Here is a 26,884-nt window from a genome sequence, read left to right on the forward strand (position 1 = left end):
GTGTCACTTGATGGGTATGTGCAGTGGAAAGATAGTAGATGGTACAGAAAATGAGAAAATATTCCATTCCGTAAGTATAACATTCCTGCAAATTAAGTAGTATAGGCAGAAAAGGGGGGAAAATGTCAATTCCTAGAGGCTATGAGATTATTGGAATTTTAATTTTGTGCGTTTTATGGATTCAGAATATCAGGTAGCCAAATGTTCCAAGGAGAAAATGAATGTCATCTTGGTGTTTAGAACTGGGTTGTGAGCTAACATTTCTATCTACTATTTAGCTATTGATCTGAGAGTTTCTGTGGAATAGTGGTCTTTGAAAATAATTTTCAATAGTTACTAAAAGAAAATTTTAGAAAGATTTTTGGCAGACCATTTATAGAAAAAAAATGGATGCAATAAGGAGAAACTTAAAGAAGCTACAATGGCAAGAGCAGGAAAAATAATCAGACATATCAGAAACATTAAGGAACAGAAATTACCAAGTACAAAATACAAGAAGTATGTAGAAAAATGTAGAGAACACACCTGAGACATCCAAAAAGCACAGGATAAAAATGATAAAGTTCCTTCTTATGATTGCTATTGAAGGTGGATAACCGAAATCAAAACCTAAGAGCTGTAGACATTCCTAAGGAATAAAGTAGAAATCGGAGAAGAGAATCAGTAATCAGAGCCTTACATGAAGAAGTTTACTGACCTGGGAAAAGACTTGAGTATAGCATCAAAAGGAGTTGCTAAACCATAGGAAGAATCAATGAACAAGCATGTGCTCTTATCCTAATTTTTAATTTACTATTACATTACAAATATTAGATAGTCAAATATTTAATGTAAAGCAAGGCAACTGCCTAGAAATGTAGCAAGGTGTTACAACTAGCTATGCTGTGTTTCCTGTGTGAAGTTAGCAGGATGATATTCTGAAATGTGCAAAAATTATATGAACATATACTCTACCCAAATAAGAGATTAATTAAAACTAAGAATTTAAGGAATGAGACCATATGACAAAAAGAATTACATATTTTACTCTTCTGACCTAAAATGATAGTGCCAAACACAAAAAGATATTTATCACTAAATAATGATTTATGGCACTATAGAACTATAAGAATAAATAGAGCAAAGGAACAACTTTTTTTTTCCCTTCAACATCTTATTCTGAGCTAATACTTGACAGGTAAGGAATAGACACACTTAAGTATAAATAAACCTACCAGCTCACAAACTTGAGCTTGCTTATTTGTTTTCTTCTCCCTCAGGTACTATCAATAGAATGCAGATTTTTACAGAAGAACCATCACACAACACTTGAATTAAGCACCAAAAGAATCATTAACATTTTTTGCCATGCCACCATCCTCACTTAAAGTTAATAATTCTGGGTTTGAGAAGCTTAAAGTCCTAATGTTATTTTAATGACATCATTTGTTTCCCAGGGACCAATGATACTGCCACAGATTCTCATACATTTTAAATGAGAAAGCAAGAAACTGTCGACATATCTAACAATCAATACAGCAGAATAAAACTAGTACCAAAATCCCAGGTGCTCTCAAGAAAAAAAAAAAATCTCTAATAAAATGTTTTACGAATGTTACCATTATGTGTCAGTTTGCATTCTACTATATAATTATAATTCCAACCGATTGCTGTCTCTACTTTCATTCATGATATTGTGACCTAGCATTCACTTTCCCTGATATTAAAAACAAATAAAAATTAAGTGACAAAAATATCACAAGATATATGTCCAGCACATATAGCTCAAACGGCCTCATAAAATAGTCATTGAAAAATTGTGAACATTTTTCATTTGAAAATGGGAGGCTGTCTCCCACACATTATTGATGCTAATGAATTCCCAACCACAGTATACTTTTATTGTGAGAAAAATTCAAGCTTCCATTGATAATTCTAAATGTATTCTATGTTTATAAATGCACATACTCTGTCTCCCACATAAGTACATTAAATTTAAATTAAGAGTTTAAATTTAAGAGTTAAGAGTCACAAATAGTGGAAAAAATATAGTACAATGAACTTCAAAGTATTTGCATTTTTTCCTTTTTTTTTTTTTTTTTTACAATTTGGATGAGACATTGATCAGCCACTATTTAAATGTAACACTTTAAAAATGCTAATTTTCTCCAGACATTTTAGACATTTCTCATTTACTCCTCTAAAAACATAGTTGAGGGGCACCCGGGTGGCTCAGTCATTGAGCGTCTGCCTTCGGCTCAGGTCATGATCCCAGGGTCCTGGGATCGAGCCCCGCGTCGGGCTCCCTGCTCCGTGGGAAGCCTGCTTCTCCCTCTCCCACTCCCCCTGCTTGTGTTCCCTCTTCACTGTGTCTCTCTCTGTCAAATAAATAAATAAAATCTTTTAAAAAAATAGTTGAAAATCTATGTTTATGCATGGATATTTGGGAAGATTACAACTAAATAAGAAAGCTACTCCCCAACAAGACTTTAAAAAGTGCCATCAGAAATGAATGGAACAGCCACAAATATTTAGATTTTCAATAAAGCAAAGACACTTGGATGTCAAAAAATTTGTTTATAATTTTGTTATCATATTCAAAATCAGCATATTGCCCGCAAATTGTCTTCAACTGAGTTTATTTTGGTTGGGCAAGACTCCTTCTGAACTCCTGTATTCCACTTGTGCCTGGCTGGACCATGTTAAAGCAGTACCTCGAAGTAAACAGTACTTGGACTCAAAGGATATGGGTTCAGGCCCCATTTGTGATAATGTGTGACTTGATCAAGTCACTTCACCTCTCTGGGCCTCCGCTTTCTTAACTGCAAAATAAGGAGATTGGAGTAAATGATCTTCAACTCCAGTTCTCCATGTTGGGAAGATCACGGTGTCATTTTAATGAAATACATACCTCAGTAGACCAGCCACTCTTTCATATGGAAAAGAACAACAGCAGCTCCAGACCTTGTCATGCACGTCCTTGTCTGCCCAGGGACATTTTGTGACTTCTCAACCACCTACAGATATTGTGAGGATGGTGTTCCAGATCAAAGCAAAAATAAACTTTGTTTATGAGAAAAGGTTGTGTTTTTTGGAGCAGCTATAGCTTACCAATGAGAGAGAGTATTCACTCTTACTTACAAATAGTTCCCAAAGTGGCTTTGGCCAATACACTGGCACTTAAGTTCAGAGCAATTAAGTTCATTCCAGGGGGAAGAAGCAGATTTACAGGTAAAACTAAGAGAATGGTATTTGCATCAGGAAGTAAGTATAATATGGGCACATTCCCACTGGGAGAAAAAATGTGCCCATCCTTCACCTGGGCTCACAGGAAGATCTAGAACTGATGGGGATTAAGGTATTAGGAGTGATGTTATGATGTACACACATCTCTAAGGAAGGCTTATGAAGCCTCACTGCTTAGTTTCCTGCTTGGAGAAAGAATTCCACTATGGCACCCAAAGCCACAATGACTCCTTACAATCGAGAAAAAGGGATGAACTCCCAAATCCTCAAAATGGCCCAAGGCCCTAGGAATGGAAATATTTGTAAGGAATCTGGTAATAACATTTTCTAAGTAGGCAGAAACAGAGGTTAATTATTTGTGGCATCCCACTTTGGCAAGTAAGTAGGATTTTTTTTTTTAAAGATTTTATTTATTTATTTGACAGAGAGAGACAAAGCGAGAGAAGGAACACAAGCAGGGGGAGTGGGAGAGGGAGAAGCAGGCTTCCTGCTGAGCAGGGAGCCTGATATGGGGCTCGATCCCAGGACCCCAGGATCATGACCTGAGCCGAAGGCAGACGCTTAACGAGCCACCCAGGCACCCCAAGGCAAGTAAGTAGGATTAATGGCAGAAGCATGTATGACATTTGCTACTTCCTACAGCCAGTTGACATGCACCACCATTGAGTTACCAAGCAAACCTGATCATTGCTGAATATGTCTGAAGGCCATGCCTCCCTGTTTTTCTGCTGGAAAGGCTTTCCAAAGCACAGCTGACATACATGAGCCTCAGCTTTTATCCAAATATACCTAAAAATGCTGAGACAGGCTGGGTCAGGGGAAGGAAAATTTAAAGTTTGGCATTTACCTGTTCTGACACCAGCATGTTCATGTAGTAAACAGAATACAGACTCTGGAGCCCGCTAAATGTGGACTGTTTACTTTGACCCTTCCTGGTATGTGACAACAGGCAAATTGTTTTGCCCTGTTGATGGGTCTCTGTTGGGATCTTCTCCTCTCTTACTCTTTAGAGAGCCTGCCACTGCACTTTTTATATGCTAAACATTCTGTTCCTTTTGTTACCCTGAAGAATCCATGTAGAGGCACACAGTTCGCCCACCAGGTTGATCACAGACATACACAGGGGTACCAAGGGAGAGGTTTTCAATTAAGTAAAGCAGCCCCCATGGGTCAGAAAGAAAACTATTATGAAAGATTTTATATCTACCTGTGTTTACATATGTACGTATGCATGTATGTATCTGCATGTGTATGTGTGCATGCAGGTATGTGTACATATGTATTTATGAATGTTGTTTATATATATAGTATATGTATATATATGCATAATTGTGGATGTATATTTGAAAACACTCAGAGTTATAAGTTAGATTTGAATTGTTGGTAAGATGGCCATAAAACAGTGCTGTATGTAAAACACATGACTTTCCAAGTTTAAAGTCACTTAAAAATGTATTCAAAGAAATGTAAATAGAACTATCTGTGGCAGATTAATATAGTCACTTAAAACCGTATCAGCATTTACTTCCATAATGGGAATACCGTAAAGGACAAATGTTTTAAGAATAGAGGGAGCTAGGTGTAAATATTATAGAAGAGTATTTAATCGTCATGGGCCTAATCAGTAAGCACCTACTTTCAAAAACTGTGTCTGGATTGCTTGATACAAATTGTGGTATTAGTGGGTACTCAGTGAATATTTGCTTTTCACTTCCTTAAACAGGTGCTGGGAAGCATGGGGAGGGTTTCCATGGGCGAGCTGGAGGGTGAGGTGTTAGGGGAGACCATCAGAAGAAAAGATTGGGCACTTAAAGGTAGGCTTCCTAGGCAGATTAACTCTTGGTGGTTTCCAGTCTTCCTTAAGGCCACTCCTGGAGTCAAGAACACTTGCCTCCATAAATCGAAGCTAATTCCATGGCAAGGATTTCTGATCCCTGTCTCAAGGTAGCTGATGGAAATGTGGAAAAGACCAGTAAAGGAAAAGCTAAGGGAAAATTCACAGCAGGTTCATCATCCTGCAAATCCCTGCGTTCTCAAGGGAACAGAGAGAAAATATCATGCCTCAGAAATTAATGACTGCCTTCTGTTAATCACCAGCCTAACTTGCTACTGAAATTGTAAAATGCCACATTTCCCCAGAGCCAGAGCTATACCCCGTGCCATTTCCATAATATTTAATGCTATCCCCAATGCAGGACTGTAAATTTCTCCCACAATTATTTGGCTCCCATTTGATAAGTGAGTACTCCCTGATACTGGAATCAAATTTCATGGCTAATAGGCCCTCTGATTACTAGGAATTGTTGGTATTTAATTAAAAAAATGTTGCTTAGCCAAGACAGTCATTATTTTCTAATGGAAGTTGGATCATTTCACGACATCCTTTCCTGCTACTCTGGGGCGTTGGCAGTGCTAATCATCACTCACAAATGGGCCGCCTTGCCCTGGAATTTGGTGGCACAATACAAATAATGAGAACTTTTCCAGGAGTTTTTAAATGCATAACACATTATCCTCTTTATATAATACAGCCTGTGTGTCTTGTGGGATTAGGTAGCTTTGGTGCCTTGGAAAATAGTACCCGAATACATTATTTTGCAAAAATATACTACAACTGTGCAATGTTTCCACAGAGTTGCTCAACATGCTCTCTTGTGCTCAGTGGGATTTAATTGCTTCATAAAACCTGACAATAGTATATGTGGCCTCCGCCTTCCTCACTAGGTCAGTGTTGGCCAACAAGGAGAAGCAGATGCTCAAGGAACGAGAATGTGGAAAAGAGGGTGATAGAAAGCAGATTGAGCAACTGGTGGAAATAGGACAGGGACACGGGTCAAGTGTCAGGGAAAAAAGAATAAAAGATGACAAAAAAAAAAGTTCAGGTCGGTTATGCAGAAGCCCATGGAAGAAGGGGAGAGTTTCTGCCATTATGCTCAGGTAACACTAATTAAGCGTCCGACCGGAAGTTCCCTTTATGCAGCGCACGTAGCTTTCAGTGAAGGCCAAATCAGCTTCCAAGAGCCCTTCTATGCTGGGCAAATGAAATCTTGCATGGTTACTTGAACCAACAATTAAACAAAAGTCATGAGTTCTAGGTTCCAGTAGTCTGAAATTGAGTCCTCACTCAGTTACTAGGAGCACTGTCATTTTTGTTGAATTATATAACTTCGCCAAGCATCCTCACCTACAAAATGGGTAAAATGACAACCCCTCCCTTCAGAGTACAGCAGGGAGGACTAAATGCATCAACGTATGATCAAGAGTTATCGTTCTGCCTGGCACCTAGTAAGGGCTTGGGAAATATGTATGCACTATTGTTATAGGAACCTATTTGTGGATATGATGAGAATATGACAGGAAAAAGGCGAATTCAAAATAATCATTATGAAATAAGCTTGGAGTACAATTTGCAAAAGAAAGTTTGCAAATATAAGTAATTCAGAATGTACGAAACTGAATATTTGGTATGCTTTCAGCTTATCAAGTTTTATTTTAAACAGCTAATAAAAAGTTATATCCCTTGGGGGGGACATCCCATAATGGATAAGATCAAGACACTAAAAGTTTACCAGGTGTGAGATTATTAATTTCCAAGGTTCGTGAGATTTTTGTTTGTTTGGGTCTGTCCTCTCTCATTCTCTCTCCTACACCAAGATTCCTTCCCATGATTTCAGAGGCACTTATGAGCACCTTCTGTGTATCATAAAAACCCAACCCTTATCGAGTTGACTCATGTAGCAATATTTACAACAGAGCGTATATACATCATGTTTACAGTTCTCAACATTCACTTTGTTCTTAATGCTCACAACAACCCTGTAAAGTGCATGTGAGGTAGATGTCATTAACATTCCAATTAAAAGAAGAGGAAATTCTGAGGTTTACCAACTTTAAGTGCCATTTGGGAACTTCAACAGGGGACTGGGGCCAGAGCGGGTCTCCTACTGGCATTTTCCAGTACTGCACGTGTTCATAAAAGACCATGCCACTGCTATTAGGCTAAGTTTAATAGACTCATGTGTTTATTAGAAAAATCTGTATCATGTCACTTTGAACATTGGTTAAATAATGTAAACAAGGAAGGGAGAGAGGACATTTCTCCTGGCTTTGGTCAGGAGCAGGATAAGCTTCTCCTACAGGATTTGTTGGGTGGAATGGGTCATATGCATACATATGAGACAATGCAGGTTACCTGGGGACTGTTGTAGTTTGCTTGTAGCCCGGGTGCCATAGAGACCAAACTCCAATCTGCTGAGTTCCACATTCTGCCCTAATGGAGCTGGGCATGGCGCCCAATGAAAGTACAGAGGATCCTTGTGCCCTAACTTTTGGCCAGCGCCTGTGGTAGGAGGCTGTCTGGAAGAGCAATACCCACTGATTGTTCCCTGGACTAGAGCCAGGGCCTGTGAGGCAGTCTGACTCCATCCTGGGGCGTCCCTACCAGACTGAGAAGTGGTTGTGTGATCTGCCATGGGGGGGTTCTCAAGTGAGTGTGGCTAAAAATACATTCTGTCTGACTCAGAGGGGCAATATCAACTTGGAATCCACAGTAAGTGAAGAGCCAGTAGACTATATGAAACAGAAGCTGCTGATGATTAGAAATTATAATCGGATTCATCTCACGCTGACTAGTAAAACAGCTTGTTAATTGTCTGGTCATCTTAATAGTTAATCAGGCTATTGACATATTACAGTAAGTCACCACCCCAAGATGCAGGCTGACCAATGACCCTGAGCTTGGCATTGATGTGACACTCCTCAATTTCTCTATCTGAAAACAAAAGCAAACAAACAGTGCAAGGAGAAGAAAGGAGGAATCAAGATCTAGTTATAGATATAAATACATAAGGGAAGTTGCTGTTCAATGGGTGCCAAGTTTCAGTCATGCAAGATATTCTAGAGATGTCATATTCGACAGTGTTTACAGTTACACCATACTTTACAGGTAACAATTTGTTAAGAGGGTAGACCTCATTTTATGTGTTATTTACCACAATAATATTGTGGATGGTCTTTTATAGGAAAAAAAGCCCCCCTTGATTGTAGCATGATGTATAATTAATCATGGACTTTGGGCCACAAAGGCTTAGCTTTGAATGCTAGCTCAACTGCTTACAGCTATGAAGTTATTTAATATCCCTGAGCCTGGTTTCTTCATCTATGAAATGAGTATGATAACCCATGCTTTTCTTTCAGGATTGTTAATGAGACAGTAATGATGAAAGCGAATAGCCCAACGTTCATCCCAGAGCAGGCAACTTCCAAGTTTAATGTTCTCTGGCTTATCACATCAGCTTATTTTTGATGCTACATGTTTATCTAATTTAAAGTGAGGTAGAGCTCTGATCAAATGTCCTCAAGTATAAGTCAACCTTTTAGGTTAAATGCTAGTTCTTACTAGAACTCCCCATGGCTTCATACTCCTCATGGTAATGACCCTCTTTTGTTTCTTAAAAGCCCTTATGTGTGGACCCAGACCCCCTGAAGTTCTATTGCTGCCCAGGATTCTACTGCTAGGAATCACAATAATAGATGAACAGCAAGAAACAGCCCCAGTCCACTGCAGAAAGAACAGAAGCATGTTGTTGCTCTTTACATATGGGTAACTGTAAAAACAGCTTTGGGATGCAGATTATTGCCTCAACAATATATATATATATATATATATATATTACAAAAGCTCAATTTCACACACACAAAATTCAGGTCACTCAATTTATGTGTCAGGAAGTCATCTAAAGGCACAATGGCCAACCCCTTCATTCAGCACAGTAAGTTTTGCATTGTGCAGTATCACCCTGAAGATACCACAAATTTGGGGTGCCTGGGTGGCTCAGTCATTAAGTGTTTGCCTTCAGCTCAGGTCATGTTCCCAGGGTCCTGGGATCGAGCCCCGCATCGGGCTCCCTGCTCAGCCGGGAGCCTGCTTCTCCCTCTCCTACTCCCCCTGCTTGTGTTCCCTCTCTAGCTGTGTCTGTCAAATAAATAAAATCTTAAAAAAAAAAAGATACCACAAATTATTCTTAAGCACAGGATGAAAGAAACAACTGCCCCTTCACCTACTCACGAAAAAAAAAAATCCATAGGAAAACTTGACAAATTTTGCCCCCAATTTCTACATACCTGTTTTTTTTTACTTATTCCTTAAGTAGATGAGAAATATCTTTCCAACAATTGATAGGAAATATTTAAATAGACTCCTATATGGTGACAAATTTTCAGAAAGAAGAGTGATGTCACAGTGTTAAAGAGAATGAAAATTCAAATCCTGAATTGATTTTAATAAGATTCCTGAGTTACAGTTTAGCATAGCAACAGTGCTAAAAATAAGCAACAAGGATACAATTTTTCTACTTTCATTAGAGAAAACACAATGCATGCCCAAAGATGCTCAGAAGGAATAAATACACTGTGAAAAAGAAAATAAGAGCAACGAACCCACAGGGTATGAATTTTATAATCTCTGTCATCCATCGCTTCTCGGCCTTTTGGCTAAGATCAAGTGTATAATCTCTGCCGTCCAGTTTCAAAATATAGGGAGTTAAAATAAACCTGTGTTTTAATATGTTGTCTTGAATACCACAGGCATTGATACACATCTGTTCATTCCTCTAGCTTCACTTTAGTGATAGAGTAGCTTGATGCATATGACCTTAGGTCAGTCCTCACTCCCTGGGATCTTGAAGCTGCAGTGAATTTGGGAAAGCCTGCTGGGTTGAGTCTGGCTAGAAAGCCTAAATACAAGCTGCTCAAACTACAGGGCAGCATAATAAAGAAAATCAAACCCACCGTATATAATCCAAACTCTATTCAGGACCATGGACAACACCTGTTAAAATAAATTCCGTTTAAGTCTGAGGGTTAGAGACAATTTCTTTGGCTTCTAGAGAACACAGGTAAAAATGAAGGGGCTTCTCTGAGAAAACTGGTATAGAGGGCTCCTGTGCTGAACTTCAGTCTACTGGGCTTGGGCACTATGCCAGGCCCTTGTGATGTGCTCTGGAGCCTCCCAACAAGCCGGGCCAGGCCCTCTGTCCTCACTGAACTCACAGTGTAGCTGGCAGAGACAAGGAAAACCAAAAAAGGTAGGAAGGAGTGGGCATAAACCTCATTGTGAATTATTTGAAGAGAGTGAAAACTGAAGAGAAGGTAATATAAAGAGTAAGAAAGAGAGATAAACAAATGCAGATAAGGGCAAGATGTGCTCCAGGAGAGGACTGGGGAACCAACATTTTCCACAGTTGCTTGCATAAGTCAGCTGCATTCATTGTCTCCCTTATCCTCACATCAACCCTATGAAATCAGGGTTATTACTCACATGTTAGATATAAGGAAAGTACAACCAAAAGAAATTAAGTAGCTTGCTGCTGGTCATGCAAGTAGAAACTGACACAGACCAAATTCTTTTTTTTTTTTAAGATTTTATTTATTTATTTGACAGAGAGAGACACAGCGAGAGAGGGAACACAAGCAGGGGGAGTGGGAGAGGGAGAAGCAGGCTTCCTGCGGAGCAGGGAGCCCAATGCAGAGCTCAATCCCACCTGGGATCATGACCTGAGCCAAAGTCAGACGCTTAATGACTGAGCCACCCAGGTGCCCCTGACAAATCCTATCTTATGCAAAAAAGTCAAGCACTTTCTACTGCCCTCTACCCCTTTGCAGGAAGCATCTTGTCACTTCCAGGACACTTTTACCATTCGGAACATACATAATCAAATATATATTTAAACGGGAATCTTCTGAAATAAAAATTCTGGAGAACCACAATTTTGTGTGCATATACCTGAGACGTAAGGACTTCTAAATGGTAGGCGCTGTACATATACTCCGCCTATTCATTCTAGACTCAGTGCTCAGTTAATGTACACCAAGTACTAACAGATTATAGACTCAACTAATAAAGGCATAATTCCTCATATGCATAAGGAATTTGCAAAAAAGATTGTGGTGATAGAGTCAGAAGTCCCAGAGAAGGAACTAGCTCTCGCTTCACAGCTTCTGCCACATTGCCATAAATATTAGAGGGGTACAGATTCTCTGACCACTCACCTCAAATCACATCTAACGTAGTCCAAGATCATTGCTTATTCTGACCCGAATTTTGTCTGCATTTGCAAATACATTACTATAATGTTAAAAGACCTATGATTTTAAAATAATGAGAATACATTTTACAAATATAAATTGAGGTTTGCAAGGTATAAAGGATTTTCCTGAGATCACATAGTAAGGCTATAACCAGGTCAGGTAAGCACAGAGTTTAATTTAATAATATGGATGTACTCTGCTCAAAGGGAAATCTAGAGAAGACTGGACCTTACTCAAAACCCTGGTACATCATACAGGATGACAAATGCTTCCCTATCATACATGTGCTCATGTGCTCTCCACTAAACATACATCCATCAGTCCATCCTTCCTGCATTCATGCATTCATTCTGTCAAAATCTTATGAATTTGCCTATATCCTAAGTAAGATAAAATGAAAAAATACGATATAGTCCTAGTCTTAAAAAAAAAAAGAATTTAAGAAAGACAATGGATATTAAATTACAATGCCATAGAGTAAACACAGTAATTGTCCCTCACAAGATATTTTGAGAGATAGAAGGAAACTTGAAACCAGATAGAAGACATCAGAGGTTTCCTAATACATATGCCTGATATGAACCTTCATGGATAAATACTAGTTATCCAAATAAAGAGTGAACAAAATAATGTTAAGGGAAAAATCTGTGCTTCAGGGAAAAACTGCATAGTCTACAGCACATTCTTCCAGACTATCTCATTCAAACCATTGATGAGGTTCTTTTACAATTCTGTAGGTTGTAGATAACTGATAGCAATGCAAAATAATTTCTACCTATAGACATGCAACAATTTCTCCTGGAGTTTCAATGAACCACCTTCTCCCTCTATGGAGGAGGCCAGTTTTTATTCCATTTGCATCTCCTTTCAATATTCCTGATCTATAATAATGTCTGTTCTCTGGATTCTCCTTTGAACTTGTTATAATATCTTACTGGTACCCTCATTAATGAATTAAATTAAATTTTTAGTATGTGTTCACTTAATATCTGCATGAAGGTCATGATTTTACCTGTTTTTGGAAAAAGGTTCTGTAACAGTATACTCCATAATAAAGATACTGTAAGGAAAAATGAGTTATCTGTAAGGAGCATCATGTGCTCTGGAAATTACAGTGACTTGGGTCTTGGGACGATAAAAGATGATCCTGTTAATATAGTTGAAATGTTATTCTCCATTCCAAGCCAATGTAGTCACCAAATGTCAAAGAAAGAGACATCAGGGTTAAGGTACAATGTGCTGTTGTCATTCACAAAACATATTAAATAACTCTCCTTACTTATGAAATGAGAACTATAATGAGATAGTTCTCCTAGAACTCAAGAATAGCCAGTGCCAAACAAGACTTCAACAGGTTTCAGTTCTGTTAAAACTGTCATTATTCTGAACTAGTGGAAATACAGTCCTCAACTTTTTAATATTCTGAGAATGCATAGTGAGAATTTTCTACTCTTAGGAAAAACAGATATCTAGCTGTTTTCTCCACTGCACTGATGAAACAGCATAGCAACACAAGACACTGTCAGCTGTAGGAACATTAGAAACAGCTGGAAAGCAAGAAGATACCCTAGAAGGAAAAAATTCCTTTGTATTTCAAAATATTTTTAACCTATCTTTTCTGGTTTTTGTTTTTGTTTTTGTTTTCATTTTTTTAATTTTTTATTGTTATGTTAATCACCATACATTATATCATTAGTTTTTGATGTAGTGTTCCATGATTCATTGTTTGTGTATAACAGCCAGTGCTCCATGCAGAACGTGCCCTCTTTAATACCCATCACCAGGCTAAGTACCAAAGTTTTCTTTAATATACCTTAGGGACAGAAATAACTCCTGATTGGTGATCTGTTAACAATAGAGTTTGCAAATCCAACAAACATTCAACAGAAGTTGTATCATGACTCTTAAAACAGAAACACACAATTAACATATTCTTTTTTCAAAATGGTGGCTGGAAATATGAAAGAGTCAAATGAGATAAAAGCCAAAACACCATAGTCATTCACGCTCAAGACCAGAGTCAATATTGGTGTGATTACATATCAGTGCTGGGGTCATGGATGTCGGCTTCCAACCAGGAACAGCAATCTATCCACTCTTGAACAGACCAGAGCTTGAACAGTCCATAGAGGGGTGGATTTGAACATGAAAAGACTACTGGTATGTTTCATGTTCCCCAAAATTAAAAACCAAAGCAAGTCTTTTTTGAATGCTCCACCCACAGAGACGGCCAAAGTCTACATAGGGGAAAGGAAGTGGCAAAGGTCATATGCTTATGTAATTAAGTGGACTTGAGGTGGTCAAACAGGATACTGTGAGAAACAAATAAGAACTTCAAATCAGTGCCCAAAGAGAACTGAAGGACTGGCAATGATCAAGAAATCTATTTATTGCAGGAGCACTATCACTGCTATCACTGAGAAATGAGTTTAGTTACATATGCACCAAGCATGACATACTTCCAACCGGAGAATATCATGTGTTTTAATCCCTCTTAGAAAAAAAGAGTTATTTTTTTCAAAATACAATAACATGTTAGTAATGCTTACTTATTAAGCATGTAGAGACAGTGAAATTGCTTTCTATTTCATTTGATATGTGCAGTCACTTGGATAATCAAGTAATTTCTATCTGTATCACCTTGAAATTATTAGCAGTAACTAAGAATAAAGAGTTAGAATATTATAATTAAAGGTTGAAAGAGGCATAGCTAACTTGTAAAATATTAACCCTGACAGATGCTTTCTAGAGAGTATCTACTGTACAACACCCATTCAGATATTTAATTAAAATCCCTGGTCCACCTAACACGGGTCCATGGGAATAACAGTGCTTCATTATCCAATATGACTTAACACTAATAGATGTGTGCACTCAGTTGAAACAACTTTACCTAAAATAATGTGGCATTACAGAGGGCTGATGAAATTGTGAATTTACATGAAACAGGTCTGCCATGATGGATACTTGGAAATGTTTTAGGAATACAAATATGGCTGGGAAAATGCACTGTCTTCTTCATTTGGATGGAGACATGTATTTTTTTCAGACTATTTAAAAGTAGTCTTTGATATTGACATTAACTTTCATTTTGTAATCAGGTATTGTTGGGGGTTTTCCAAATTTCAAGAATTAATTTCTACATTTATTTAAAATACAGACTATGTGTAATCACATTACTTCTCTGCTTAATGCCTTCAAGGAGAAAACCTCAACACCCCCGCCCTCCTGATGAGTTGAGCTCAGAATCCTAACAGTTGTATCCGAAAGCTTCTTAGTTCTTGCATCAACCTATTTTTTGCAAACTCATCTTTTATATTCATTTTGTCCCTCCCTGCCCCCATTCCTCTAACTCTGCAGGTAGAGATCCCCCCTATCTTCCATGGTCCCACTCAAATTCCGTATTCTTCCTTATGCTTGTTCCACTCCCTTCAGCCAGATGGCAAGATTTAATGACTCTGCTCCTCACAACACCTAAAAAGAATTTGAGCTGTACTTGTTGGTTTTTGTTTTTGTTATCAAATTGGCATTACTTTGCCTCATCTTAAGTGTATATTCAAACAAATACTGTGTTCTTTTAAAGAAAACATTGCCTAATTCCAAAATGGAAAACCAAATCTTGACAATGGCCTCCATTACAATAGCAAGTAGTTTTCTTGCTTTACAGAGCAAGATGTTGGTACAGATCGTATTTTTTCTCTGGGGTATGCATACATTTCCTTTACTTCCGTTGACTTACTATACTTCCATCTATGTATTTTACCTGTAACTATGACACATCACTCTTTCCCACATTTGAATACAAATCATAAAATTCAGAGCTATGTAAACTGTGACGCAGAGGTTTGTACAGACCACTGTGCCATGCCTTTTTCCTGAGCACTCTCCTACTGCAATTAGTCAATGAACACAGATTATTATCATTGTTAACATTATCACCACTTCTGTTTTCAGTGATATTTCTGGATTAAGGAAACAAGCAAAGGTCTGGTAGAGCCAAACAGCCTCATTCCATCTCCTTGAATGGGGCTCATTTCTAATCTTTTTCTAAGGGACACCTTTGGCTGCCCTCCCAGAAATGTCTTTCTTCCTAGAGAACAATCAGCCTCAAGGCAAAGATTTGAGTAAAGAGCTAATCTGTGTTCTGATCCCTGAAAACACCCATGCCAGTCAAGAATGAGCAGCCACTATACTAGAAAATTGTGTCAAAATTTCTCCTTATGATTTCCACCCAAGACTTACATCTGAGGGCCTTTTTCCAAAGGTAACATTTGTCAAAGAGGTTGTTTGCCAACATGGGAGATACTCTATTGTTTTTTGAGGTGGTTCTTTAGTTCCCAAAGGCTGATTATAATACCCCTTGAGATGGAAAAGCCTCCTTAAGATAATTAAATAAGCCTTAGAAGTGCCAACATGCCCCCAAAGTCCTAATTAGCTCACTGCACGTGAATATTAACTAATCATTTTGTAGTCTCAGGTGAAGGTTACCATTTTCATTGTAGGGTTCCTGGGGACCCTCAAAGTGAAAGAGCATTAATCCACAAATCAGAATATTCTCAACAATGTCCCATTAAAAAAACCAACCTGCTTTTAGCTCCTAACTAGTGTGCTATAAGATTTCTTTAATTTTATTTAATTTAAAAAATGTTCTATTAATTACACCTAATGACATCTCTGAAGGCTTTCACCTTTTTAGGCTCCAACAGATAATACAGCAAGGCAGGTAGAGATCACAGGAAAATGTTGAATTGAGAGTTTTGCCTGCATCAGAGTAACAAATCAGAAGCATCTCAGCGAAGACAGAAAGCTATCAGAAACCAGAACTATTATTCTAAAATGAGATATAGGTACAAGAGAGACGTGATGCCTGGGTATAAAGCTAATTTTGAATTCAGAATTGAAAAACCACTAAAAAAATTAGCAAGGGACTGCCAATATCCAAGAAGCATTTGAATACAGTGATGTAGCTAATGCTTTCCTCCTATTATTCTTTAATGTACAGGAAGAAAATTATCTGATTTGACAGGAACATCATTTCTAAATTTCTGAAGAAGAGTTAATAATCTTTAAATTCATCCTTTCAAACATGGTTAAAAATTATTTCCCTGGAGAAGCAATACTCTGAATGCCTAATGGGCCAAAGTAGTCCATGCACATAGCAACCCTTCAAGTTGTGCCAGACACAGATGACTCCACTTACCTCCAAAAGGCTGGGGAAACTAAAGTCCATAATTTGATTCAAATAATATTAACTAGTATTTAACTTTCAGTAAAATTATGATGTTATACTTTAATGTTATACTTTGCTTAGTTTTCCAAAGCATACTTCTCTTTAAAATGGTGAATTCTGGGGGCGCCTGGGTGGCTCAGTCGTTAAGCCTCTGCCTTCAGCTCAGGTCATGGTCCTGGGGTCCTGGGATCGAGCCCCACATCAGGCTCCCTGCTCGGTGGGAGGCCTGCTTCTCCCTCTCCCACTCCCCCGCTTGTGTTCCTGCTCTCACTATCTCTCACTATCTCTCTTCTCTGTCAAATAAATAATAAATGAAATCTTTAAAAAAATAAAATAAAATGGTGAATTCTATAAGGAGATAGCAGTCAGATAACTTCAAGTGTTTCTATTAATTCCTACTTCTTCCAGGACAGACCACTGAATAGTCACAAAGGACATCCATAAGGTTGAGATGATACTTACAAAGAAGTTTTGTGTAGTCCACTTATTCTTGTGAAAACTAACTTATTTAAAATCATTAAATGCTCAGTGAATGAAAAGAAATGATGTCCTGAAACAAGAGATTGATACCTGGACTGGAGACATATTGACACTAAAACAAAGAAACTCAGAAATGAAAAGCCCCAGAATAATACAGATGATTTCCACCTTTTTTACTTGGTTAGCAGCAGCTCTTTTGCCTAGGACGATTTCTTTTAACATGCATGCTTAATGTATTATATTCTTTTGTAGCAAACCTTAAAATCATGATGAAAATACCAAGAGTGTTCTTTACTGACTTGTAAAAATTGTTCTTGATCACAGGCCTTGCTTTTTCCAGAGATATGATACTGGAGATTCATGACTTTATTTCTATCTATACCTTACACTCTCTTCCAATAAGGACTTATGTTGTTGTTGCTTTTGGAGAGGCCAAAAACCAAAATAAACCCCAAAGTAAAACATGAAAATTTTGTGTTTTTACACAAAATTTAAATAATGAAATAATAAATTATAGGTAAAAGTATAAAATTAAAACTCAATCACTGAAACATACACATAAGTCAAAAATAGTCAATACTATCACTGTGATTAAGCTTCAAATTTGGCTGAGTTTCCAAACAGCCAAACAAAACCTGCAACATGATCAGTTAACCACCATCAGAGAAAAATGACTCAAAAGAGCACTTTAATGTTTTCCAGTACTTAATTTTTAAAAATGAAACTTTCTTATATTGGATGTCAATGTTATAAGAAAACGACCATAATAATATTTTCACAAGAGATGCATTATAATATTTCATGTGGTCCTTTCTTATAATGGCCTTGTAATAACAGCTCAATGAAAGTGATTCTGCAAGGGGATACTCCATTGTGGTTTAAATAAGTAACCTGTGGTAATTCAGTGGACTGAGAAATCTTGTTTATAGCAGAGATCTTAATAGAGTTAATATCTCTATGAGGCTTTTTTATTTACTTAAAAAAAAAAACTGCTCCAATAAAGACTCCAATAGAATGACCATGTGGGGGTTAAATTGTCTTCCTCCTCCTGTAAGGACTTAACCATCTCCTGAAACACACATTAGGATGGGGACTACAGCAATTTCTCCCCATGCTATGTGTTTGTATGTATTTTAGTTCATTTATAAGCTGACCAACTGCTGGGGAATGATGAGTGAGAAAGACTGTCTATGACCAAACAGAGGGAGGAAAGACTTTGAGAGTTCTATATGATCCAAACCAGCTCACCTATCAAAAAGGAAAGCTTTCATAAATAATTAGATAAACAGACTAATAAACCACAGGAATAAGCTATCACAAAAGAAGGATTAGAATTTGCCAATATACTCATTCTACAGTTTCTGATTCTCCCAGAAATCCAAGAAACACACACAATAACATAATACAATTTTCCACCCATGGATCTAAACAAGATGTAAACTCTTAACTTCAGTATTGGTGAGGTTTCAGGGAACAGGAAGGATCGTATTTTGCTAATGGAAACAAACTGAAAATACAAACTTTCTGGAAGGAAAGTTTGTAATAAAAATGAAAAGTCTTAAAATACGCATATCCTTTAACCAACATTTATTTACTAAGAAATGCCTCTGAATGAATTATGATGGACATTTGCTATATAAATATAAAGTGTTATAAATTACCCATGTACCCCAAAGAAGCACAGTTGTTTAAAGTTTTCCAAGTTCAATAGATACGCTATAGTCAATATTATAGTCAAATACACATACATGGGGAAGAATCAAATGGGGTTTGAGTAATCTTAATGTTTTCTGTGTGACATGTTCTGCATTTTCTACCTTTGATAATGAATAAGCATTATTCTAATATCAAAAAGTTCTTAAAATTAATTTTTGAAAGCTAAACTATGGAATAGTTAGAAATAGCTTTTCCAGTATTAATTTTAAAAATAAGGCTTTTTTATTGAGTTATGCTGTTTGAAATGACATCATAAAAACTACTGGGGCTAAAAATGGTATTACTTTCAGACATATCTAGATATTTTCAAAGAGTGCTAGAAATTTCCTTGCAAAATATCTTTGTCAGATCCTTATAATCACAACATGTTCAACTGCTTCACTTAGCACTGAACAGATTGAAAGATGCTGTGCTTCAGCCTCAGGCTGCTCAAGGAAGCTCCAAATTACAGTAATTACGAATCTAACCTCTCTTAAATAAATTAAGAATCAGAATGAAGAAGACTGTTTCATCTGAGGGCTTTGAGGAGCGACTGGAAGGGTTACAAATAAAATTCAATCCTATATTCCTCAGGACCACTGAATAGCCAGATTTAATATAAGAAGGGCCTTAGACACATCATCCACTTCTGAATCTTTCCACATTGTTCAGATGAGAAAACCTTAGCCCAGAAGGAAAGTGAAAGACCACCCAGAGACTTAGGGTCGAAGCTGGGACTGAACCCAGTCTCTGAATGGCAGCATAGAGCTCACACCACATACTTGATTCAGCTTTATTACCTAGGTTAAATCTCTTACACAGAATTCTTATAACCAAAGTTCCATAAGCGCTGTCTAAGGCGGCATGTTACAACAGAAATACAATGAGAGCCACCTATGTAATTTAAAGTTTTTTGGTAGCCATGTTAAAAAAGTTAGAAGACCTGGGTGACATTAATTTTCATATTTTATTTAACCCAATATATAAAATTATCATTTCAATTTGAATTCAATATAAAAATGAAATGAAATTTTACAACCACTTTTTTTTTAGCACCAAGTCTTTGCATGTCCATGTGGCTTTTACAGTTACTGTACATCTCAATTTGGGTTAGTAAATTTCAAATGCTCAATGGCCACGGGCTGGTGTTTTGCATATTGGATGATGCAGAACTATGGTATCGTTGATTTTATGACTTTCCTTTCCAAAGCACCAGATCCAGTAATACTTTAGACCTAAAGACAGGAAAATTTCTAAGAAAATCATTTGAAGAAGCTACACCAATAATGAGGAAACACCACAAATACTGAGGTGTAGTATGAAATAGGCAATGCCTTTCTTTTACTGGCTGATGGCTTTAAGTGTTAAAATACTCTCTTAACAAGGAATGATGTTAATTCAACTGAGAAGTAATGAAAGCACTGCTAGGATAACAGAGGCCTGGGGCTAACAGAGCTGTGGTCATTGATCATTCTCCTTCTGGTATTATCTGCTTCTCTAAAACCTACTGGCCTTCCCACCATTAAGATTCCCAGGTGCCTCTGCCAGAGAGAGCTGTTCCCTCCTCAATTGAGTGACACTTCTGTTCTGCTTCATAGGCTAATTAGCTCTTCATCTCCAGTCCCCCCAGTCATATTATAATTGCCTTGATAAACCTCGATCACACCTCTGCTTATTTCAACTTTCAATCACTGGAAACTAGCACAACACACTGTACATAATAGGTGCTCAGAAAACTTTTACCAGATGGGTAAATACTATCAGTGATGCCTATTCAGAGGTTCATGTTGCCTTCAGAAAACATGATAAGGAGATGATGTAGGCAGGAAAAAAAGAACCCCTGATAAACCTTTTAGATTTCTAACTAGATTCAAATGATAGGAATTCAGCAAAAAAGCCAAAGATTGAGAATCATGTGGCCATGCTGACCATATTATCTAAAAGTATTCCTACAAATCAGGAAGACTTAACCCAAAATCAAAGGAAACACACACACACACACACACACACACACACACACACACACACACACACACACACGCCTAACAGCTTATTAGAGTTTCAGTAAACAACCCCATCAGGCTGATATAAAATTATCTTCCTGTGCCCTGATTCAACAACAAATTATTGCTTCAGTGCTTGGTAATCAGAGTCCCAAACTCTTGAGGATGCAACACGTTGAAATAGAGATTCTTTATTATTTCTGAACAAAGTTATACTTGGCTTTACACATAGTTCTAGAAGGCTGGAACTATTCAGGTGTGCTTTGATTGACATTCTGCTGGGCCAATGCTACAAACTACAAAGCTGATTCCTATTAAACATTTCTGCCTAATTTCTGTTCATTGCTGAGATAGCAAGTAGCCTCTAAGCAAATTTCTCAACTTAATTTTCCCAGGAAAATTTAATTTATCTCTGGAGCGTGTGGAAATTCCATTTTAGCCTTTCCTATTTAGGTTGTCTGTTTGTCCTCTGGTACCACCTCTGGTAACTGACTTAATTCCAAGTCCAGCAGGTTGGGAGTTGTGTGGTAAAAGTATCTAAAAAATCAATAGAGCTTCCATGCCCCTCAGTCCCAGGTAGCCTTGCTTACCATACTGTGAGAGCTCATCAGCACTGTGGTTCCACTCACTGCACTTCTAAATTGATTGGAAATGCCTGACCCAAAGGTCAGATGGTAGTGTGTAAATATAAAGGCTGTTTCACCACAGAGCTCAAAGCTCCCCACTGCAGGAAGTCAAGAAGGCCATTTTGAAGGCACTGGTGTGTGTCTTACAATAGAGGGCTAACAATATTCTTAGGAATGGCACACATTTCCACTTCCTAAAGATGATCAAAGAAATGCCACTGGAGTTTCTTCAGGATTGTGGCCATGCTCCTCTCCAACAAAGATTCAAGAAGATTGCCTTCATAAAATGCCTTTAGAACCAGCAGGATTGGAAGTTTCAGTGTTTTAAAAGGTATAAGAAACTGAAGTCCATCTAGCCGTATTATAAAATTTGTTAATTGTTGCATCCTGATGTGAAGTGACATCTACAAGAGAAATTTTATATGATCTATAAAATCTTAGGAAAATTGATCATTCTTTAGAGAAAGATGGCATAGACTTAAGACTGAGAGACAGCATGGTACTGCAGAGTACACTAAACCAATGGTTAAGGACCCAATTGTCACTTGATTCTTGGTACCGTGGACCAGTTAGCTAACTTCTCTGAGGCTCAGTTTCTGGAAGACCATGGTTCTTTACCAGTTTAGAATCATGGTTGTCTTTGAAAATCTGATGAAAAGCTCTTCTTGGAAATATTTTATGTAATTTTTACTAGGACCATAGGCATCTCCCTATCCCCAAACCTTCCCCTGGCCCCAACTTAAGAATTCCTATTATGGATACTTAAATTCCAGTACTTATCCTCAGAATGTATGTTCTATGATAACAGTGTGTTTTCAGAGCCTAGGACAGTTCCTGATACCCAGTGGGTGTTCAAAAGGTATTTGTGGCTTGTCAATAAATGAAAGAATGGTTAACCTGTTCAAAGATTAAAGAGAGTTTATATAAAGGAGATGTGCAAATTGTAGAACATTCTTACATATATGGTATTGCTTTTGTTAAAGTAATTGTAAGCCACATCTTAAGCTCTGTTCTAATTGACACAATAAAACATATCATCACAACTTGCTATTTTCCACAAGGTATAACTTTTTTTATACAAGCCTGGAATTTTTTAAATCCATATTTGTGCTCCAATTCAAATTTGTTCCTTTGAAAATCTTTATATATTTAATAAATTAATGAATGTTAAAGTCCCCTTCAAGAAATCCTACTTTTCACCTTATATGTCCTATTGATTCAAATGAAATCATTATTATTTGTCAAATTTGGACCTTTGTCAAAATGTCAAAGTTGGACATGTAATTCATCCCCTAATAAATTCTCATATTCAGTCAACAAACTCAATTGCTTGCACTTCCCAAAAGTCTTCCTCCTGAGTTCCTCACCATTTATCTTCCACGACTATGCCTCACCTTGGCCCTCACTCACTATCATTCATGAAAACACAAAACTGTCCCTCAAACCCCCCAATTAGGATGGCTTCTATCAAAACAGTAGAAAATAACAAGGTATTCTACAAGGATGTGGAGTAACTGGGACCTTGGCATACTGTTGATGGGAATGTAAAATGTAGAAAACAGTACGGCAGTTCCTCAAAAAATATGAACACAGGATCACCACATGATCCAGCAAGTCCATTCCCACCCAAAAGAATCAAACACAAGGTCTTGAAGAGATATTTAGTAGATATTTAATAGCAGTATTGTTCACAAGAGCTGAAACATGGAAGCAAATCAAGTGTCCGTCAAAAGATGGATAAGCAAAATGTAGTCTATATACACAATGAAATTATTCAATCTTAAAAAGGAAAGAAATTCTTTTTCTTTTTTAGAGAGAGAGAGAGAGAGAGGAAAAAGAGCACACGCAAGAGAGTGCAAGCAGGGGGAGGGGCAGAAGGAGAGGGAAAGTGAGAATCTTAAGCAGGTTCTGTGCCCAGTGGGGAGCATGTTGGGGGTCTCGATCTCACAACACTGAGATCATGACCTGAGCCAAAATCAAGAGTCAGATGCTTAACTGACCGAGCCACCCAGGCACCCCAAAAAAGAAGGAAATTCTGACAGATGCTACAACATGGATGAACCTTGAGGGCACTATGCAGGACCTGCCTGTAATGCTCTTGGCCTCTGAGATGCCAAGTGGTCTTCTAATCACCCATCTAGACATGGTTCAAAGGACATTTTCCTGCCCACTTCCCCAATCAGCTAGCATTATAGAAAAAGTACCTCTTCTGTGCTTCCATGCTATATACACTTGATTGTAACACTATACTGCATTAAGATTATTCATTTGTGCCCCTCTTCACACCTGTAGGTCTGTAAGCTTACTCACAGCAATGCAAGTATTTTTTACATAATATGTGAATTAGGTCAGTGACCAAGTAAAATTAATACACTGCCATTGCTAAAGGTGACAAGACCTCTGAATAAATAAAATTCCCATTACTTACAGTTGCAGACCACCTCATATTTTTTTTTTATTAAAGGGATCTAATTTGCCTATATCAAATCCACACTTAAGTGTCTCTATGAACGGGGGCACAAATGACAATGTGATGACAATGAAAAATTATGGAGTGTTTCCATTTGCTAGGTTCTATGTTAATCACTCTCTATGTGTTATTTTTGCTGAATCCACAAGCTTCTCCATGAGGCAGGTACTATTGTCCCATTAGACAGAAAACTGAGGTGCAGAGAAATTAAATTATTTATAGTGCCCTATACCCGGTAAGTAGTGAAGACAGGATTCTTTTGACACACAGTATTATTCTCAAACTCCATGCTAATTATCAATAATCAATTCACAAAAATCTTTCCTGAGAAGATCTAGAAAAGGCTATTAAGAAACATGACATGTTACAAAGCATTGCCTTCAAAATCTAGTGACAGATTAATCCGATGCTACATTAATCAATTGTCATACTCTCTTTTTCACAGAATCCAAGAGAGAATTTTTATATCTTCACTTCTCACATTTTAAGGCAGTGCAAACTACAATATTGTTGCCTCCACCTGGAAGTGAGTTTCTCAAACCAATGATTCAAATGTAAACCCTACGAGGGAGAAAATTCCGACACCATATTGAAAAATATACCTGATTTAAAGAAAATGGACCTAATTCCCACATTTCTCATTTGTGAATTAGAGGTCCCCAAAAGCTTGCAGCAGAATCTATTCTCTTCACTGACACAGGCCTCCCATTGCCCTTTCTCTCCCATTCTTCATCTCTGCTCCTTGCTGATCAGTCTAGATATCCTACTTTCTCAGGACTCTCCAGTCTCCCCCCTTCTTCTCCCTCAGGCCTGCTATTTCTATATCCTTCTTCATAAATCTCAGATTTCACACTGCTGTGCCTTTGGTCCAAAAACAACCCTCTTCCTTGAGTAGGGTCTCCTCCCTGCCTGAACGTGGCACCTTCAAGCTGCTTCTATCCAGTGGTGGGAGCTCAGCTCCATCCAAACAGTCCTGTCTCATCCCCAGCGCTTATCAGCCTTAGGCCCGTTCTTCAATTCAGTCCAAATCTTTCTTGCTCGCCTTGTGGTCCCGGACAAGGCACTTAATTCTCTGTGGTTCATAGGATTTATATAAGGATCGAGTGAGAGAATAGGTCTGAAAAGTTACTTAGAATAATGACTGGCCTCTGAGAGCTCAATAAATGCTTCTGTTTTAGCTATTTTATTATACATTGTTTCTTCTAAGAGGCACTTTCAAAAACTGCAGAGAGAACAGAGATGGTTAAAAACATCAGTTCTGAAGAATATACAATGGGGAAAGGTCAGTCTCTTCAATAAATGATGTTGAGAAAACGGGACAGCCACACGTGAAAGAATAAAACTTGACAACTACCTTATACTATATACAAATATCAACACAAAATGGAAAAAGGTCTTAACATAAGACCTGAAAACACAAAACTCCTGGAAGAAAACATAAGTGGTAAGCTCCATGACATCAGTCTTAGCAATGATTTTTTGGATTCGATGCCAAAAACTAAGGCAGCAAAAGCAAAAATAAACAAATGGAACGATATCAAACTAAAGCTTCTGCACAGCAAAGGAAACCATCAACAAAATAAAAAGGCAACCTACCAATGGGAGAAAATATTTCCAAATCATATATCTAATAAGGGATTAGTATCCAAAATATACAAAGAACTCATAAAATTATATAGCAAATTTTTTTAAATGGGCATGGACCTAAATAGACATTTTCAAAAAAAAGATATTCAAATGGCCAACAGGTCCATGAAAAGGTGCTCAATATCACTAATCATCAGGGAAATGTAAATCAAAACCACAATGAGCTATCACCTCACACCTATTAGAATGGCCAGTATCAAAAACACAAGAAATAACAATAAAGAAAAGGGAACCCTGTTCAACTGTTGGTGGGAATGTAAAGTGGTATGGCCACTAGGTAAAACAATATGGTGGTTCCTCAAAAAATTAGATTAGAACTTCCATGTGATCCAGCAATTTCAATTCTGGGCAATTACCTGAGGTAAATGAAAACACTAACTCAGTAAGACACATGCGCTCCCATGTTCACTGAAACACTATTTGCAATAACCAAGGTATGGAAACAACCTAAGTGTCCATGGATAGATAAATGGATAAAGAAGATGTGGTATATGTATGCAATGGAATATATTACTCAGCCATAAAAAAAACGAAATCTTGCCACTTGTGACAATGAAGATGGACTCTGAGGTCATTATGCTAAGTGAAATGGGTCAGAGAGAGACAAGCAAATTACCATATGATCTCACTTAATATATGGAATCTTTAAAAAAAAAAAAAACACCTAACTTGTAGATAGAATAGACTGGTAAATGTCAGAGGCAGGCAGGGATCGGGGGTGGACAAAATGGGTGAAGGTGGTCAAATGGACAAACTTCCAGCTATAAAGTAAGTTTGAGTCATGGAAATGTAATATGCAGCATAAGTTAATGATACTGTTAATAATACCCTATTGTATTATTTGAAAGTTGCTCAGAGAATAGATCATAAAAGTTCTCAACATAAAACAAAAATTATGACTACATATGGTGATAGATGTTAACTAGACATATTGTGGTGATTACTTCTGTAATGTATACAAATATCTAATCATTATATTATACACCTGAAACTAATATATTATGTTGATTATATCGCAATTAAAAAACAAAATACCAGGGCGCCTGGGTGGCTCAGTCGTTAAGCATCTGCCTTCGGCTCAGGTACTGATCCCAGGGTCCTCGGATCGAGCCCCACATCGGGCTCCCTGCTCCACGGGAAGCCTGCTTCTCCCTCTCCCACTCCCCTTGCTTGTGTTCCCTCTCTCACTGTCTCTCTCTCTCTAATAAATAAAGAAAAATCTTTAAAAAAACAAAACAAAATACCAGTTCTGCATCAGTAAGACATGAGCCTGCCACTCACTGTGGTGGGACCTTAGACATGTCACCTAACTTGTTTGGCCAAAGAGTCTTCTGTTATCCAATAATGTCTATACCAGAGGCGTCCTGTGGGGTTCACAGGGAATACTGAGCACACAGCATGTGTCCCTGGGATTAGCACA

The 26,884-nt window shown here is 37.7% G+C and overlaps 1 protein-coding gene and 1 pseudogene across 6 annotated transcripts in view; one reads left to right on the forward strand and one right to left on the reverse strand.

Moving 5' to 3' along the window:
• Positions 1 to 26,884, reverse strand: part of NRG3 (neuregulin 3) — a 1,101,926-nt gene that overhangs the window by 893,559 nt on the left and 181,483 nt on the right. The window lies entirely within an intron of this gene.
• Positions 9,698 to 9,869, forward strand: LOC114205513 (U2 spliceosomal RNA; annotated as a pseudogene).

This window comes from Eumetopias jubatus, unplaced genomic scaffold (genome assembly GCF_037043125.1).
Source record: "Eumetopias jubatus isolate StellerSeaLion01/CBP00866 unplaced genomic scaffold, mEumJub1_p1.0 scaffold_17, whole genome shotgun sequence".
Taxonomy (NCBI): domain Eukaryota; kingdom Metazoa; phylum Chordata; class Mammalia; order Carnivora; family Otariidae; genus Eumetopias; species Eumetopias jubatus.